Source organism: Musca domestica, unplaced genomic scaffold, assembly GCF_030504385.1.
Source record: "Musca domestica strain aabys unplaced genomic scaffold, Musca_domestica.polishedcontigs.V.1.1 48, whole genome shotgun sequence".
Taxonomy (NCBI): domain Eukaryota; kingdom Metazoa; phylum Arthropoda; class Insecta; order Diptera; family Muscidae; genus Musca; species Musca domestica.
In genome coordinates, this window is record NW_026712340.1 from 3,219,005 (window position 1) to 3,236,032 (window position 17,028).

Genomic DNA, 17,028 nt, shown 5'->3' on the forward strand with positions numbered 1-17,028 from the left:
TGATGATTTTTGCAACTTTTTTTTACGAATTTGTCTAAAAATTGGTATTTGTTGGTCATAATTTGTTCCAGCTCCGGTGGCGAAACATTGCATGTATGGGTCCATGATTTGGTATAGCCCCCATATAACGGTACCTCCCGATATTCGGTATTTTGATGGTTTTTGCCACATTTTTTCACTGATTTGTCTAAAAATTGGTATTTGTGGGTCATAATGGGTCCTAGTTCGTGTGGCGAAACATTGTAATTATAGGTCTACGTTTTGGTGTGGCCCCCATATAACGGTACCTCCCCATAATCGGCATTTTAATGGTTTTTGCCACATTTCTTCTAATGTTTCTTTTGCCCTAAGGGGGAGGGTATTAAAAGTTTGGCCCGCCGAACTTAATGTTTTTTTACTTGTTTTCTTTTACCTGTTGCCGCACAAGCACAATGAAATATAACCCTACAACAAGAGAAAACATTTCTCCGACCAATTTGGCAGAATTCGGACATACGTCCGTGAGACATGTCGGAAAAAGATCCGACTTTGAGCAGAAGTTTCGGACGTCCGACATTTGGTTTGCTGAGAAGTTGCTCTACATTCGTTTATCAGGAGGCTATCAGATCAGTTTGTGATAGCAGAGCATTTTTCAAATTTAAGAAAAAACTATTGTTAAATTATCTTGCATTTTATCAAAGTTATTATCATTAGAGATTTCAATAGAAGAAGTGGACCGATACACCCTCAGGTTTATATTACATGTACGCTTGCTAAAAATATTGACAATTACAAAGCTAGCAGAAAATCATCGGATTGGTTGAGACTTCTAATTATTCAAAATTATGACCTTTTATCGAGGAGGTACCGCAAAGGTGGGCCGATATACCTCATATTCACACAGCATCTGTGATTTGCGAAAATATTGAGAAATACGAAAATATATTTCGTACACAAATGCACACAAATCAAACATCAAATGCAGAAACGAAAATGAGACACAAAAGACAGCTCTTGCTGAGCATTGCAGGAGAAATAACCACACACCAAACTTTGAGAATATTAAAATACTACAAACGGAGAGTAACTACAACAGGAGATTGACTTTAGAAATGTTACATATTAATAACCTACCAACAACAAAGAGAATAAACTATAAGAGCGACACCGACAACGCAGCTTATTGCTACCGCCATCTCACACAGAAAAATAGATCGTGCAATATGTAAAACAACTCAGTGCAATATTTACCACAGACGATGATAGTGAAATTCTATCGTAGGTTTAAGTAAAACTTGACACTTTTATAGATGTTTTACATGTAAGCAATATATTTATTTTCTGTGTATTTTTCTGTTTGTCTTTTATCGTTTTGTTAAATAATTTAATGCTGTGATAACATGAAATATAAAAATCAAAATGTATTTTTGTAGATCTTCCTGAAGATGCAATGTAACCCATTGCGAAATATCGGATTTTAATAAAGGAAAAAAAACCCAGACCTAAAGCTCAAAGAAATATTTATTTATTGAAAGTTCGCAAATAATTTAAAATTTTGACCCTTTGTGTGGAAGATCGCAAGAGAAGTAGTCCGTAGTAGTCACACCAGATACGAAGTTGTTAGACATATTGAGTTATGCGTAGAATAAGGTATTTATTTCATATTTTATCAGCGTTTTGTTTACTCAGCGTTTGTTGGATTTCGTCCTAAGGGACCTAGGGTCTAGAACCGTTATTTCTATGAGGTACATTTTTGCCGTATCAAATGATGTTTATATTCTATAGCCATATATAATTCCACAGTACAATCGCAACTCTGGGGTGGTTTCCTCTTTCAGAACCAGTACAATCGCAACTCTAGGGGTGGTTTCCTCTTTCAGAACCTGTATACAAACACCTGATTAGAGAAATAAACCACTCTTATGACAAGCAAATGGACGGCATTTTTTGTATTCCCTCATTTTCGGAATTTGGATGTTATAGCTGATCCAATATAAGTTTCTGGAAAAGTCCAGAGTAATAATTATTACGTCTAGAGTGAGCCGAATGTAATTTCACGATTGAATCAACTATTCTAGAAGATCAAACGACATTATCTTTGGTACCGAGAACCAGTTCACGTAAACAAAGGTGACTCATTAAAATTCTCTAGGAGTGTGTGAATAAGAAATAAGATTCCTTACCTTGTATTTGTATAAGTTTGCAATGATGGTGAGGATCCTCCAAATATAACATACTTTTACCACGATTTTGGTTAGCAAACTTTAATTGTACCTTTGGTTAACAGGAATTTAGCAGATCAAACATGCTTTCAACATCGACATTTCGCAAAAAGATAGCGAGGATAAAATTGTAGGGAAATAGGCTTTGATTTTTGAGGATAACCTTGTTTTGGTGTGAGAAGGGGAATATCCAAATCTTCCTCTTTAAACTCTTTCCATGTCTCTTCTGACCTCAGTTGGTATTTACATCCTTTATTTGTCTTCGGGATAAATCTGTTTAAACAAAATTCACCGTCGTCTGAATCATATTGTTTAGCTATGTTATCATCTGATTGATATATTAAAATCCACTTCAACTGAAGTTTCAAAATCCGGAGGATAACGCATAAATCCTTTCTGGCGTTTTTCATATGACAATCGTCTTGTAATCTTTATTCAATTCGGATTAAAAATTCAATAGGATGTCAGGAAAAATGTGACAGCAATTTCCAAGAAAAAAAAAAATAAATAAATTTAATATATTTATTTTAATAAAATTATTTATTTTCTATACACGGCTACTTAGTTCTACTTGTCGAATCGGAATCTAGAGGGCACAAAAAATAGTTAATTTCTGTGAAGTACAATATCTCACATATATTGGATACCGATGATTGTAAAGGGTATGGGAATGTCTTTTTATACCCTATACCACATAGAGGTGAGGGTATTATGTTTTTGTGCATTTGGAGAAGGAAGCGAGATAGACCCATAGTTACTCTTGAGGATCTTCATAAAATCATTTTCCGTCCGTCCATGTATTCTTGTGCACGTCGCATTTATTATCCGATTGAGAGGAAATTTTGCAAACAATATTTGTTTGGCCGAAGGACGAATCCTATTGGTGATAATCGAATCAGATTTGGATATAGCTCCCATGTATATTCAACCGATTTCGGGTTAATTGTGCACCAAATGGCTAATATAAATCCAAATGACCTGTATTTTGATACATTCGACCCAATCCAGCCTAGAAGCAAATATATCAAATTTGGTGAAATCATATATAGGGTGAGATAAAACAAACTGCAAAAAAGTCAAACGCCATAATTTTTACATACTTTTATTAAATTTTATTGAATGAAAGCGAAAAATTTCGGAAATAGCATCAGATTTTGGAATACGTTTAGATTTGTTCGAATTGGTCACCTTTGTCACGAATTATGGCCTTCAAACGGCCAATGAAAACGTCACACGCTGCCGGATTGTTGCTCTGCTGTATTTTGGCCCATTCCCGGCTTAGCGCTTCCTTAAGGTGGTCGACAATTTGGTATTTTTTAGTTCCAACCTTGCTTTCCAAAATACTCCTGCCACAATAGTCTAACGGATTGGTATGCGGAGACTTTGGCGACCATTGTGCGCTAGTAATGAAGCGAGGAACCTCATTTTGTAACCATTCTTGGGTGGCGCGTGCTAAGTGCGACGGTGCTGAGTCCTGTTGGAATTTCCAAGGTCTGCATCTCCAGAATATTTTCCCTATAATATTCGACATTTATTCTGATGCTACGGTCGATTAATACGAGCAGAGAGCGACCGACGTCTGTTATGGCGGCCCACACCATCACCATGACCGGCGCTTGAGTTCTGGTGGCCAACCGAAGGTGCACATTTTCTGCTGACTTCTTTGACAAGTAAACACGAGCGGATCATTTTTTTTGTTTATAAACTACGGGACAACGAATGTTTTCTCATTGCAGTGTAAGTTCTTGCAGTTTTTGGAATTTCAATGGCTTTACCCCGATCTCATTTTTCAATGTTTGCCGAATGGAATTTTGCGATATGTTCAGCGCACGAGCCATTTTTCCGTCACTGCGACGCGGGTTTCGATCAAGTCGCTTCTTTACTTTTCGAACAATTTCTGCTGATGTTGCTGTTTTCTTCCGTCGACTACCTTGACGGCGGGCTACGCTACCAGTATCACGGTAACGAGCGATGGTACGAGACACAAAGGATTTATTCACATTTAAATAGTTATAGCTCCCAAATTTATTTTTCATCAGATTTAGGGTTTTAAGTCCCTCACATGTCTGTATTTAACAAAAATTGTATTTGGTACCAGATACATCCCATAGATACCTCTGTCGAATTTATCGAGATCGTATCTGATTTGAATATAGCCTGATTTGAATATAGCAGGTGTATTGTGCACCAAATGCCTAATATGAGTACAAATGGATTGCATATTGGCACTTCCGACGGAATTCGGCCTACAAGCAAGTACATTAAATTTGGTGGAAATCAGTTCAGATATAGCTATAGGTCCCATATACAAGTTTCATCGGATGATCTGAATGATCTCTGATATCACATATCAGATATATAGCTCAGAAATAAGTGCCTAATATTTCGTTTAGATCGGTTCATATTTGGATATAGCTCCCATATGTATCTTTATACGATTTCAGGTTTATTGTGCACCTAATAGCTAATGTCAGCCCAAATGGACTGAATTTTGGCCGATTTGAAGTTTTTAGACTCTTGCATGCGTAATATGCCCTGTACAACAAGGATATTTGATACCGGACATCAGATAAAGCTCGAAAATACGTCTGCTAGAATTTGTCGAGATTGGGTCAGACTTTTATGTACCTTCGATATCCATTTTCATCTGATTTTTATACCCTCCACCTTGGAAAGGAGGGTATATTATCTTTGTCATTCCGTTTGTAACATCCTTAAATATTCGTCGTAGACCCCGTAATGTGTATATATTCACAATCAGCATTAAATTCTAAGTCGATTTAATAATGTCCGTCTGTCTGTCCGTCTGTCTGTTGGAATCACGATACAGTCCACATTATTTGATGTAGAGCGATTAGATTTAGCAGATAAATTTGTATTTTGTCGAGGATGGTTGGTATTGAAAATGAGATATATCGGTCCACGTTTTGGTATAGTCCCATATAACGGTACCTCCCGATATTCGGTATTTTTTCACGGATTTGTCTGATAATTGGTATTTGTATGTCATAACGGGCCTCAGTTCGTGAGGCGAGACATTGCATGCATAGGTCCACGCTTTGGTATAGTCCCCATATAACTGTACCTCCCGATAGTCGGTATTTTGATGGTTTTTGACACATTTTCTTCACGAATTTCTCTGAAAATTGGTAGGTGTAGGTCATAATGGGTCCCAGTTTGTGTGGCGAATCATTGTAATTATAGGTCCACATTTTTCCTAATTGTTTTTTTATAACCTACTCCACAAGGTGGTCAGGGTATTATGTCTTTGTGCATTTGTTTGTAACAGGCAAAAGGAAACGAGATAGACCCATAGTTCCTTTTGATGATCTGCATAGAATCACATTCTGAGTCGATTTATACATGTCCGTCTGCCCGTCCGTCCGTCTGTCCATGTATTTTTGTAAACAAAGTACAGTTCGCATTTATTGCCCTATCCAGATGAAATTTTGCACAAATCATTTGTTTGGCCCAAGGACGAACCCTATTGAAATTGGAGATAATCGGTCAAAATTTATATATATCTTCGCCCGATTTGCTTTTTTTGTGCACCAAACGTGTATATCAGTCCTAATAGTATGGAATTTTGCACGTACGATCTGATTAGACCTGAAAATAAGTATGCCAAATTTTATCGAAATCGGTTCAGATATAGCTATAGCTCCCATATATATTGTTCATCCGATTTGTTATCTTTGTCCTCCGCAGCCGTAATATGCACTCTGTAACAACAATATTTGGGTAAATATATCAAATACAGCTCAGAAATACATTTGCTAAATTTTATCGAGATCGGTTAAGATTTGGATATAGCTCCCATATATAACTTCGTCCGATTTACTTTTTAATGTGCACCAAACGTCTAATATTTGCCCAAATTGGATGAAATTTGACACTTAAGACCGAATTGAGTCTAGAAGCTAGTATGTCAAATTTGGTGAAGATCGGTTCAGATATAGCTATAGCTCCCATATATATTGTTCATCCGATTTGTTATATTTGTTACCCACATCCGTAATATGCACTCCATAACAACGATATTCAGGGAAATATATCAAATACATCTCAGAAATATCTTTGCCAAATTTTATCGAGATCGGTTCAGATATAGCTATAGCTCCCATATATATTTTTATCCGATTTCAAATTAATTGTGCACCAAATGGGCAATACAAGTCCGAATTTAAAAGATTCAAATGCTTCGGCATATTTTGTCCTTTGAACTTTAAATTATAATTATAATCATGGCGTGTATGATTGAATTCTCCCATTAAAACGTTTAATTGTTATGTGGAGCTGTACTAAATTAGCCAAGTGGTGTAGAGTATCATAAAGTCGGCCCCGCCCGACTTTGAGACTTTCTTTACTGGTTTTTATAAAGATTCATTAAAATTAAGTCGAAAGCACTAACTCCTTTATATTTGGGACTAGTAGTGCAATTTTGAAACTTATAGCATAAGGTCTGGTTAGAAGTCTGTTCGCTTGCTTAACGACAAATTTTATCCTATATCGAATACCACTACAGGACTCTGCTTTGCTTTGAGTTCCCGCATAATACAAAATACTTTCTTACAAACTAATCAGTTTCCAAATGCTATTCAATACTCCGAATCCTTTTATTATTCATAGTCTCTTCTTAAAAATTTGTTATTGCTACTTAGAGCAATACACCCAAGAGAGTGTAACACAGACAGGGTATAATAAATGTGTAATTTTTTATTGAAAATACTTCAAATAATTTTTTTTTCTGTATTTTTCCTTTAGAAACGGTGTTTTTCAATATTTTGGCAATATTATTTAGTCCATTCGAGGGCTCAAGTGTTTTTGGGAGAATTGACATAGAAGTAGTGGCATTGTCAAATCAACCGAACCACCTAGTCTCACCTCACATCAATCACTCTCATGTGTACTTTCATCTTACATAAGAGTCATTAATATCTTTGCCATCTTTCGTTTATTGCTCGACATAAATTATCTTCTTAATTTTGAAGAGCAGTCGCGTGTAAAACCTTATAAGAAACACACATAATGAGATTTTTATTCATTTGCTACACAGATGTCGGTCTGTGTGTCCGTCCGTCTCAATAGAACAAATGGGGATCTTTGGATGTCGTCAACATGTGAACATCTTGGATACGACGTTTCCTCAGAGCTATGAGCACTATGAGTATGTACGTACCTACGAGTACATAGGGTAAGTGTGCCTAAGTTCGGCATGTCCCAGTAGTCGGCACTTTTTATTTTTAAGCCCAAATAAATGAAACTATTATAACTAAATGTATTTTGTTTACTTCCAATATATTGTCTGCTATCTTTGTGTACAATTTCGCTAAGAAAAGATGATTTATTCTAATAAAAATTAAATTTTTGTCTGTGAAGGTCCTCAACAATACATATTCTTAAGAAAAGTACATCGAATCAGTTTAACTAAACAAAAATATTATATTTTAATGAATTAATTTATTATTATTATTCACTATTCTTACAAAAAATTGGTATGCCGACTGTTGGAACATGCCATACCGACAATTAGCAAGTGGTGCCGACTACTGGCAAAAAAGCATTGTTTTAATAAAATTACAAATTTATGAAATTTAATAAAAAGTTTTTAAAACTTTATTTATTATTGCAAAAACTATACAAAATTTCGAATCTGAATAAATTAACTTTGTAATAATTGAAAAGTTCCACTCAGAATGGTGAGCTATTCAAAACGCGAAAATCCTAAAAGTGCCGACTACTGGTACACTTACCCTATGTATGCCATAAGAATTTCGCAATAATTTCTGTTGTATAAACAACACCATAACCTGCATTACTCGCCAGGATCAATATCAAGGCATAACCTTGAATTTAATGCTCATATGAGTGAGTGAGTGAGTGTGTGTGTGTGTGTGCAAGCGAGCGAGCAAGTGATTTTCTTTTATTGCAGACCATGGAAATAATTCCTGTTCTAATCTCCTACAGGATGCTATCGTATGAGCTTTTTGTTTTCGTCTCGTTGCTGTTGTTGTTGCAAAACAAAACTCAACAGTTTATGATTTCAAAGGAATCTCTTCTCTTCTTGTTCATTTACAATGCCTCGACGTTTAGCAGGGTGGCAATTTGCAAAACTTTTCCATAGGTCTCGTAGACAGGTATGGGAGAACACTTAGGAAACATGTTGCACATACATAGAAATGTATGTATGTATGTATGTGTGTGCACAAGCATGTCTGTGAATTGTTTTTCGTTCAACAAGTCCCCTTAAAAGAAAAAGAAAAAACACAAAATATGGCCCAATAAAGTAGCTTTAATATTATTTACGACACAGAATAATAAAGAAATTTGTTTACAATTTTATTTGGCTCTAAAATTAAAGGAAATGTTTTTTTTTAATAAAAAAATAACAATAATATAAAAATAAAGGGAAAGGAAATATTTTATTTGAAATTCCACAAATGATCGGCTTACGTTACCGGGTAATTAATTCTTGTATTCATTTCAGAAGTTGATATTTAAATTTTATTGATAGCACAGCGGAAATCTTTTTTTACGTCAAAAAGGTCGTATAAAAAAGGATAAAAGTATAAAACCTGTAAAAATAAAAACCAGTCTTTTTATATGACTAGTAATATAAAAATACCGGTTTTTTATTTTTTTATTGGTAAAAAAGCAAACCTGGATGCAAACCGGTTCTAAATGGAACCACTTTTTCTCTAAATGAACCGATCCGTGAACCAAACCATTGTCTAAACAAGTTGAAAGGTATCAGACGGTTTTGCCGGCGGATGTATACCCTCAGCCAATGTTCGATTATTTAAATATATTTTAACTTATGTTATGATTATTCAAATTGCTGACCTTCTATGAAGTGGGTTCCGAAGGAATGGGACCATATTGTCCATTTCGCATCGGACCTAAGTAAATATAACAAATATATTTCCCATATTGGTATGGGCAAAAATACAAGAAAATTGAATACTTATATCCAATGTTATGCGAAATCATAAATTTCTTATATATCCTAGGTTTCTGGTCGAGAGAAATATTTAGATATAGCAAGTTGTAAATAATCGCTGGCTTGTTTCGCAAGTTGTGACAGATAAAGATGTTGAAAATTGTGACAATTTGTGTGTGAGGTATTAGAAGGGCTTCGCATATATATATTATCTTCACAACAGGTTTTGTGCTATCAAAAATGTTTGTAAGTATGAAATTTGTAGAGAGTCGGATGCTTAATTCGCTTTTTTGGGGCGTTTTGTTTTTCAAAATCTTAAACCCTATGTGGGGGAGGTACCAAAAGAAATAGTCTGATTTCTAACATCTTTATGACAGATCTTGTGTTGATGGAAATATTGATATGTACCAAGTCTAAATGGAATCGGATGTTAATTTCTCGTTATAAGAGCTTCGTGGATATTCGTGTGGGAGGTACCAAAAGGAGTGGACAGATATATATTATCTTTACAGCAGATCTTGTGTTAGTAGAACTAATGCGATGTGGGAAATATGAAGAGAACCCGATGTTTTTTTCGAATTTTATAATTGTCTTGGTTATTCAAAACTTTGATTCTTTGTGGGGGAGTTATCAGAAGGAATGGTGCGACCTCTACCATTTTTATAACAGACCTTGTATTGATGGAAATCGGATGTTTATGGAATCGGACGTTAATTTCGCATTTTATGAGCTTCATGGTTATTCACAATTATGAACCATCATGAGAGAGGTACCAGAAAGAGTGGATCGATATATTCCATATTTGTACCAGATCTTGGATTAATAAAAATATTGTGATGTTTGTAATTTGAAGACAATCGGTCTCTAACATCACATTTTATATGAGTTATAATCATTCAAAAATTTGAGCCTTTGTGGGGCAGGTACGTGCTGAAGTGGACCGATATTTTCCATTTTCGCACCTGACCTAGCACTTACGGAAATATAAGGATTTACAAAGTTGAAGCAAAATCGGATTATCCATTATCATTTTGTGCAGTAAAATATTTTTTTGATAATTTCCACGTTTTTTTTTTTTTTGTGAAAGGTAACAGATGGGGTTGACTCGATTTAAATTTGGTAGTAATATTACGATGTACCAAGTTTGAACAAAATCGGATACTACTTTGCTCACCAACCAGCCAGACAGGCGGAAGGACATCGCTAGATCGACTCCAAATATCCTGAAACGGATTCGGTCCAAAGAGGACTAGAGGCTAAATCCGTTATTTCGATGGCTATAGACATTTGGCTAAGGGTATAAAAATGATTCGGTTCAACAGGCTGTATCTTCAAAATCAGGAATTTATGTCGAAACGGATACAAAGCTGTATTGTTTATACCTTACACCACATAGTGGTTAGGGTATTATGTATTATGTCTGCATTTGTTTGTAACTTGGAGAAGGAAGCGAGATAGACCCATAGTTACTTTTGGGAATCTTCATAGAATCACTTCTGAGTTGATTGATGCATGTCAGTCCGTTTGTCCGTATGTCCGTCCGCAGGTTGAATTTATTATCCGATTGAGATAAATCTTTCCAAACAAATTTTGTTTGACCTAAGGACAAACCTTATTGAAATTGGTGAGAATCGGTTGAAATTTAGATATAGCTCCCATATATAACTTCAACCTATTTCGGGTTTATTGTGCACCAAATGGCCAATATAAGTCCAAATGCCTTTAATTTTGGCACTTCCGACGAAATTTAGTCCAGAAGCAAATACATCAAGTTTGGTTCAGATAAAGCTATAGCTCTCATATAAATGTTTCATCTGATTTTCTGTTTAAGTCGCTCACATTCGTAATATGCCCTCCACAAGAATAATATGCGATATCAGATACAGTCCAGAAATACCTCTACCAAAGTTTATCAATATCGGTTTAGATTTGGATATAGCTTTCCATATATGTCTTTATCCAATTTCAAGGTTATTGTGCACCAAATGGCTAATATCATCCCAAATGGAGTGAATTGTGGCACTTTGGACCGAATTCACACTAGAATCAAGTATATCAAATTTGATGAAAACAGGTTCAGATATAGCTCCCATATATGAGTTTATATATCTTTATCCGATATCATGTAAATTATGCCATAAATGGCTAATATCAACGTAAATGGACTGCATTTTGGAAATTTCGACTGAATTCAGCATAAAGCAAGTGCTTCAAATGTTGGTAAACATCGGTTTTGTGATATCTATAGATCCCATATATATGTTTCATCCGATTTGGTGATTACGTCCCTCACATTCATCCACAAGAATGATATTCGGTACAAGATATTAAATACAGCTCGAAAATACCCCTGCCAAATTTGATCAAGAATGGTTCAGATTTTTATCTATCTTCGATATACATCTTCATTTTACAGTTATTGTTCACCATATATGTAATATTATTCCAAATTGGATAAATTTCTTCATTTTCAATCTCTGTCCAGTATATCTATGGCACCAATAAATATTTTTAATATAATTATTATCAAGGTTATATCATGCCCTATATAACAATGTTATTTGGTACTAGAGGTACTAAGGCCTTTTGTCAAAGGTTCATAGTTGGTACGATCTACTTCACATAAATTCCTAATATAAACTTTTTTGTTACGGGAGCTCTGCTAAATACGCATAGTGCTGTAGGGTGTCATATAGTCGCCCCGCCCAATTTTTGACCTCTCCTTAAATTTTTTTATTATTACCAAGCATGCAGTTTGTGTGCGAAACTGGATATGTATGCATTTACACAATATATTGAAACGAGCTGAACCAAACCACGGTTTGAGTCGCTTTAAAACCCTTTTCAAAAACCGAATGAAAAACCAAAATGTAGTATGAATAACTGAATCAAACCAATCCAAATCGGCAAATTGTTTGCAGCCCTGGAAGTAAATGACCAACTGTGGAACTGAGTGTTCGCCAACAACAAAGAAGAAAGTACTAAATTCTATACTCAATACCCAATCAGTCATATATGTATGTATAATAACAATAACAATTAAAGACGTAGACGTAGCTAGCTTTTTTATACACTAATGGTAAAATGTGTCTTCAAATTTAGGTCGTTTGTCATCGTTCCTATGATCCGATTTCGAAGATTTAACTAAATTGAATATACTCACCTTTAAGTTTCATACAACTTACTCGTCCTAATTCCTTATTTTCAATAATTCCTTTTAAGAATTGCATTGAAAGTTTACCAAGTTATTCCATTTCTTTTCGTAGATCTTGTTTGTGATATATGAAATCGATTGGATGAAATATAAAAACCATTAACCTAACCACAAAACTTTTTTCCCATGCGCTATCTGGATCAAAAACTATTATGCAATAGATTTTGTTGGAATTTGTTTTGAAAGTTATTTCACATGTGGTTAATTTACCACACGTGAACAGAATTTGAGGTATTTAGGTTGTACATACACACATACATACATGCTTTCATACATAGAATATATTAGAAGTAACAGCATAAAAAAATGAGAAGTGGAAGTCAATTGGTTCATATTCATTCTAATAGGAATTTATATTTTGTCACCTGAATAATTGGTTTCTGGGAAATGTAAACAATTTTCAAATTTACAGGAAATTTCTACAACGGTATGTAGATATGAGTAATATTTCTGAGCCTCAACGTTTCAACTTTGTCGTAGTAAGACACCATCAGGTCTAAATGAGGCTGAATAAAATGAGGATGATTATTAGGGGCAGAATCTCCGAAGTAGTCAGGGGTGGACAGGGCCTTTTCAAGTTTTTTGTGTACATTTTACATATACATTTAAAAAATATGGAGTAAGCCTAAAAGTATGCTATATAAATGCTAAAGATAAATATGGACAAAAATCATTGTACATATGATCTAAAGGCTAGTATATATACAATGTTAGAGTCATGTGTAAAGCTGCATTTTTATACCCTCTACCATTAATGATATGGAGGGTATATTAAGTTCGTTATTCCATTTGTAACTCATCAAAATAATAATTTTAGACCTAACAAAGTACATACATTCTTGATCAGCGTAAAATTCTAAGACGATTTATTCCTGTCCGGTCGTCCGTCTGTTGTAATCACGCCAGAGTCAAAACGAATTAAGATAGGAAGCTAAATATTTGCACAGATCAGTCTTTTGCCTGCAGGCATGTCAATTTCGAAGATGGACTATATCAGTCCACAATATCATATAGCCCCCATATAAAGGTATCCCCGATATTCGGTATTTTGATGATTGTAGCCAAATGTTTCAAAGTAATTGCCTGAAAATCCACACAAGGAGTTGCTTGTGAGTACTTTACCCCCTGATGCAAATGTTAGGATTTACAAAGTTGGAGCAAAATCGGATTATCCATTCTCTTTTGTGCAGTAAAATATTTTTGAACATTTCTACCTTTTTTGCCCATCTCCGAACTCGATCTAACTTTGATAATAATTTTACGATGTTCCAAGTTTAGACCAAATCGGATGCTCCCTTATCGTGCGCACTAGTACTTTACATCCTTAAAGAAAATTGTCTATATAGGTCCACAATATCGTACATCCTCCATATAAGGGTACCTTCAGATATTCGGCATTTTGATGATTGTAGCCAAATTTTTCAATGTAATTGTTTGAGACCCAAACAAGAAGTTCTTTCTTAGCACTTTACCCCCTGGAAAAGTATTGTCTATGTAGGTCCTCGATATCATATAGCCCCTATATAACGATACCAACGATATTCGGTATTTTGATGATTGTAGCCAAATTTTTCAATGCAAAATCCACACAAGGAGTTCCTTCGGAGTACTTTACCGCCTGAATATGTATTGTCTATATAGATCCACGATATCGTATAGCCCCCATACAACGGTAGCCCTACTATTCGGTATTTTCATGATTTTAGATACATTAATCACCGGAATTGTTTCAAATTTTGTATTTAGAGTTCGTAATGAGTATTACAGTCTATGACAGAAAATTGTCTATGCTGGTTCAGTTCTTCGTATAAACCCATCGGTACCTCTCTATATTCCGTACTTTGACGATTTTAGCGACATTATTCACCTGCATTGTTTCATATTTCGTATTTACCTAATGGGTACTACAGACAGTGACAGAAAAATATCTATACAGGTCCAGGTATACGTATAGCCTCTATATATCGGTTTCGTATTTAATGTAATGGCTGACATAAATTGCCTATGCAGGTCGACGTTTTCGTATAGACACCAATATAAGGGCGATATAATCGGAATTTTTAAGATATTAACAGAGTTTAATTAAATTTGTCATTCCATTTGTAACACCTCGAAATGTACATTTTAGACCCCACAAAGCATAAAATTCTATGTCGATTTAGCGATGTCCGTCCATCTATCCGTATGTCCATCTGCCCGTCTGTGGAAATCACTTTAGCTCCCGAACGAAATGAAGTAGGATGATAAAATTTTACTCATATGTCTGCAGGACTTTTGGTATTGAAAATGGGTCATGTAGGTCCATATCCATGGATACTACAGCCTAAGACAGAATATTGTCAGTGCAGGTCCACGTTTTTGTATAGCCCCCATATAACGGTACCTCCCGATATTCGTTATTTTGATGATTTTAGCGACATTATTGACCGGAATTGTTTCAAATTTCGTATTTGAAGTTCGTAATGTATACTTCAGGTTATGACAGAAAATTGTCTGGGCAGGTCCATGGTTTTGTATAGCCCCCATATAACGGTTTCCCCGACATTTGTTATTTTGACGATTTAAGCATCGTTATTCACCGGATAACATTATTCACTAAGGCAGAAAATTGTCTGTGCAGGTTCACGTCTTCGTATAGGCCCAATATAACGGTACCTGCCGATATTCGGTATTATGATGATTTTAGCTACATTATTCACCGATTTGTTTTCTCAAGTTTAGCATGTGAGTATCCTAATGGCTTTTTACAAAAGTTGTCCGTGCAGGTCCACGTCGTCGTATAGACCCTAATATAACGGCTACATTCGGTATTTTAAAGATTTTAATATAATTTTTAACGGATTTTATTTTTTGAAAATTGGCGAATTTGGTGCAAATGTCCACCATTCAAAGATCGGCCCGCCGAACTTACAGCTTTTTTACTTCTTCTTTTTTATTTTTTTTTGAAAATTACCAAATTCATTCTAATTGGTGGAGGGTATTCAAAGTTCAACCCGGCCGAACTTACAGCTTTTCTTCTTTTTTTTTTTTTGAAAACTACCAATCTCCTCCTAAATATGGGAGGGTATTCAAAGCTCCGCGCGGCTGAACTTACTGTTTTTTTAAATGTTTACATTTATTTTAAGCATTTTCATAACATAATTTAAGGCGCTTCACAGAATTTGTTAACTGAAAGGAAATGCTTCATAGTATATATAGATATATTCATAGTATAAGTGTAATATACGTTTGTTATGTACCTTGTACTGTTTACATTTCATAGGGTAGAACATTTAGTTTAACATTAACAAGTAAGCAAAGGCTATAGTCGTGTGGGGCCGACCATTTGATACCCTATAACACTACAACCCCTTTATGTCCAAGTCCATTTTGGAAGATTTCGCTTTTGAAATTATGTCACGGAGCACTGCCCAGATATTACTAGCATTTTGACCAGGGACATTTAACCAATATTTACGAACTTCGTCGTGCTGTTAGTTGTAGTGGTCCATTTTACAGCTAAATATAATCCAATGGCCATACATAATGCTAGACTTCTTCCCTGTCCCTAACTTTCTTCTCAGGCGTGTCGATTGGCTTCAATTGTGTGAGGAAATTTTCCCTGTTTTTGAATGTTGTGCGATTATCTCCAAAAGCAAGAGGTCCCTCTGTATTTCTAAATTTAGACTCATCTATATGATTTGCTTGTCTAGGATATTTGGCTATATTCGTCAACGAAATCAGCAAAAAAGGCAGAAGTTCGCATTTTGTGTATTTCGGATATCGCCTGTAAGTAATGTTGGTATTTCTCAGACAAAATAGTGGTCAATTCTACCCGCTGTCCTAAACTCTAACTTCATGCGAGATTTCGTGTCCTTTGGTTTCTATTTATGGCCTTTATAATGGTTGCAAAATTAGGAACATTTTTAGTTGTTGGTCCATTTCAACCCCTAAATATATTGCGGACATCTTTGAAAACAATAGGCCTAGATCGGATGATAATTGCAATCTGTATATAATATCCCAAACCTGTGTTGTAAGGTGGAAAAATATTACAAAATATACACTTCAATATTAAAAGTCAAATTTAAAAAATCGCAAGCGATAAAAAATATGAAAAAATAAAAAAAATGTCACAAAATTCTACAAAATCTATATCAACATCATTATTGGCATCTTTTTATGCGATTTTTTTAGATTTTATTCCTTTATGCCAAGAAGGCATTCTGAATTGATAAAATTTGTCAAAATCGGTCCAGCCATTCTTGAGATATAAACATTCCAGCTTTCATCCCTTTCCTTTGTATATACACATTGTATGTATTTCGCTATATGTATCCGATATATCTACTATTGGCAGCTACGTAACGGTCAGAGTTTACCTGTTCGTCTATTTGTGATTTCGCCGGGATTAAAAATATTCGCGGTTTAATGGAAAATTTGACTTTTATTTAACACAAATGTTATGGTCTATTTCAGCCACTAAATATTACCCGATGACCATCCAAATTGGAAGGCTTCTGCCAGCCCCAAGCTCTAGCCCCACGCTAACTTCCGCTTTGATTGGTCTATAATTGCGACTTGTAGAGCAACTGCAAAATCAGGATTTTTTCAGTTTTTGGTCCATTTCAACCCCTAAATATTATGCGATCATATCCGAAAGAAATAGGGTTCTATTCTGACATTAACCCCAC

The 17,028-nt window shown here is 35.1% G+C and overlaps 1 long non-coding RNA gene across 1 annotated transcript; it reads right to left on the reverse strand.

Moving 5' to 3' along the window:
- Positions 1–1,482: 1,482 nt before the first annotated feature.
- On the reverse strand, positions 1,483–2,698 carry LOC109611753 (uncharacterized). The gene is made up of 2 exons (XR_002194084.1): positions 2,163–2,698; positions 1,483–1,980 (listed from the first exon to the last, which is right to left on the reverse strand). It is a non-coding gene; the product is annotated as an uncharacterized LOC109611753 (long non-coding RNA).
- Between the last annotated feature and the right edge of the window lie 14,330 nt (positions 2,699–17,028).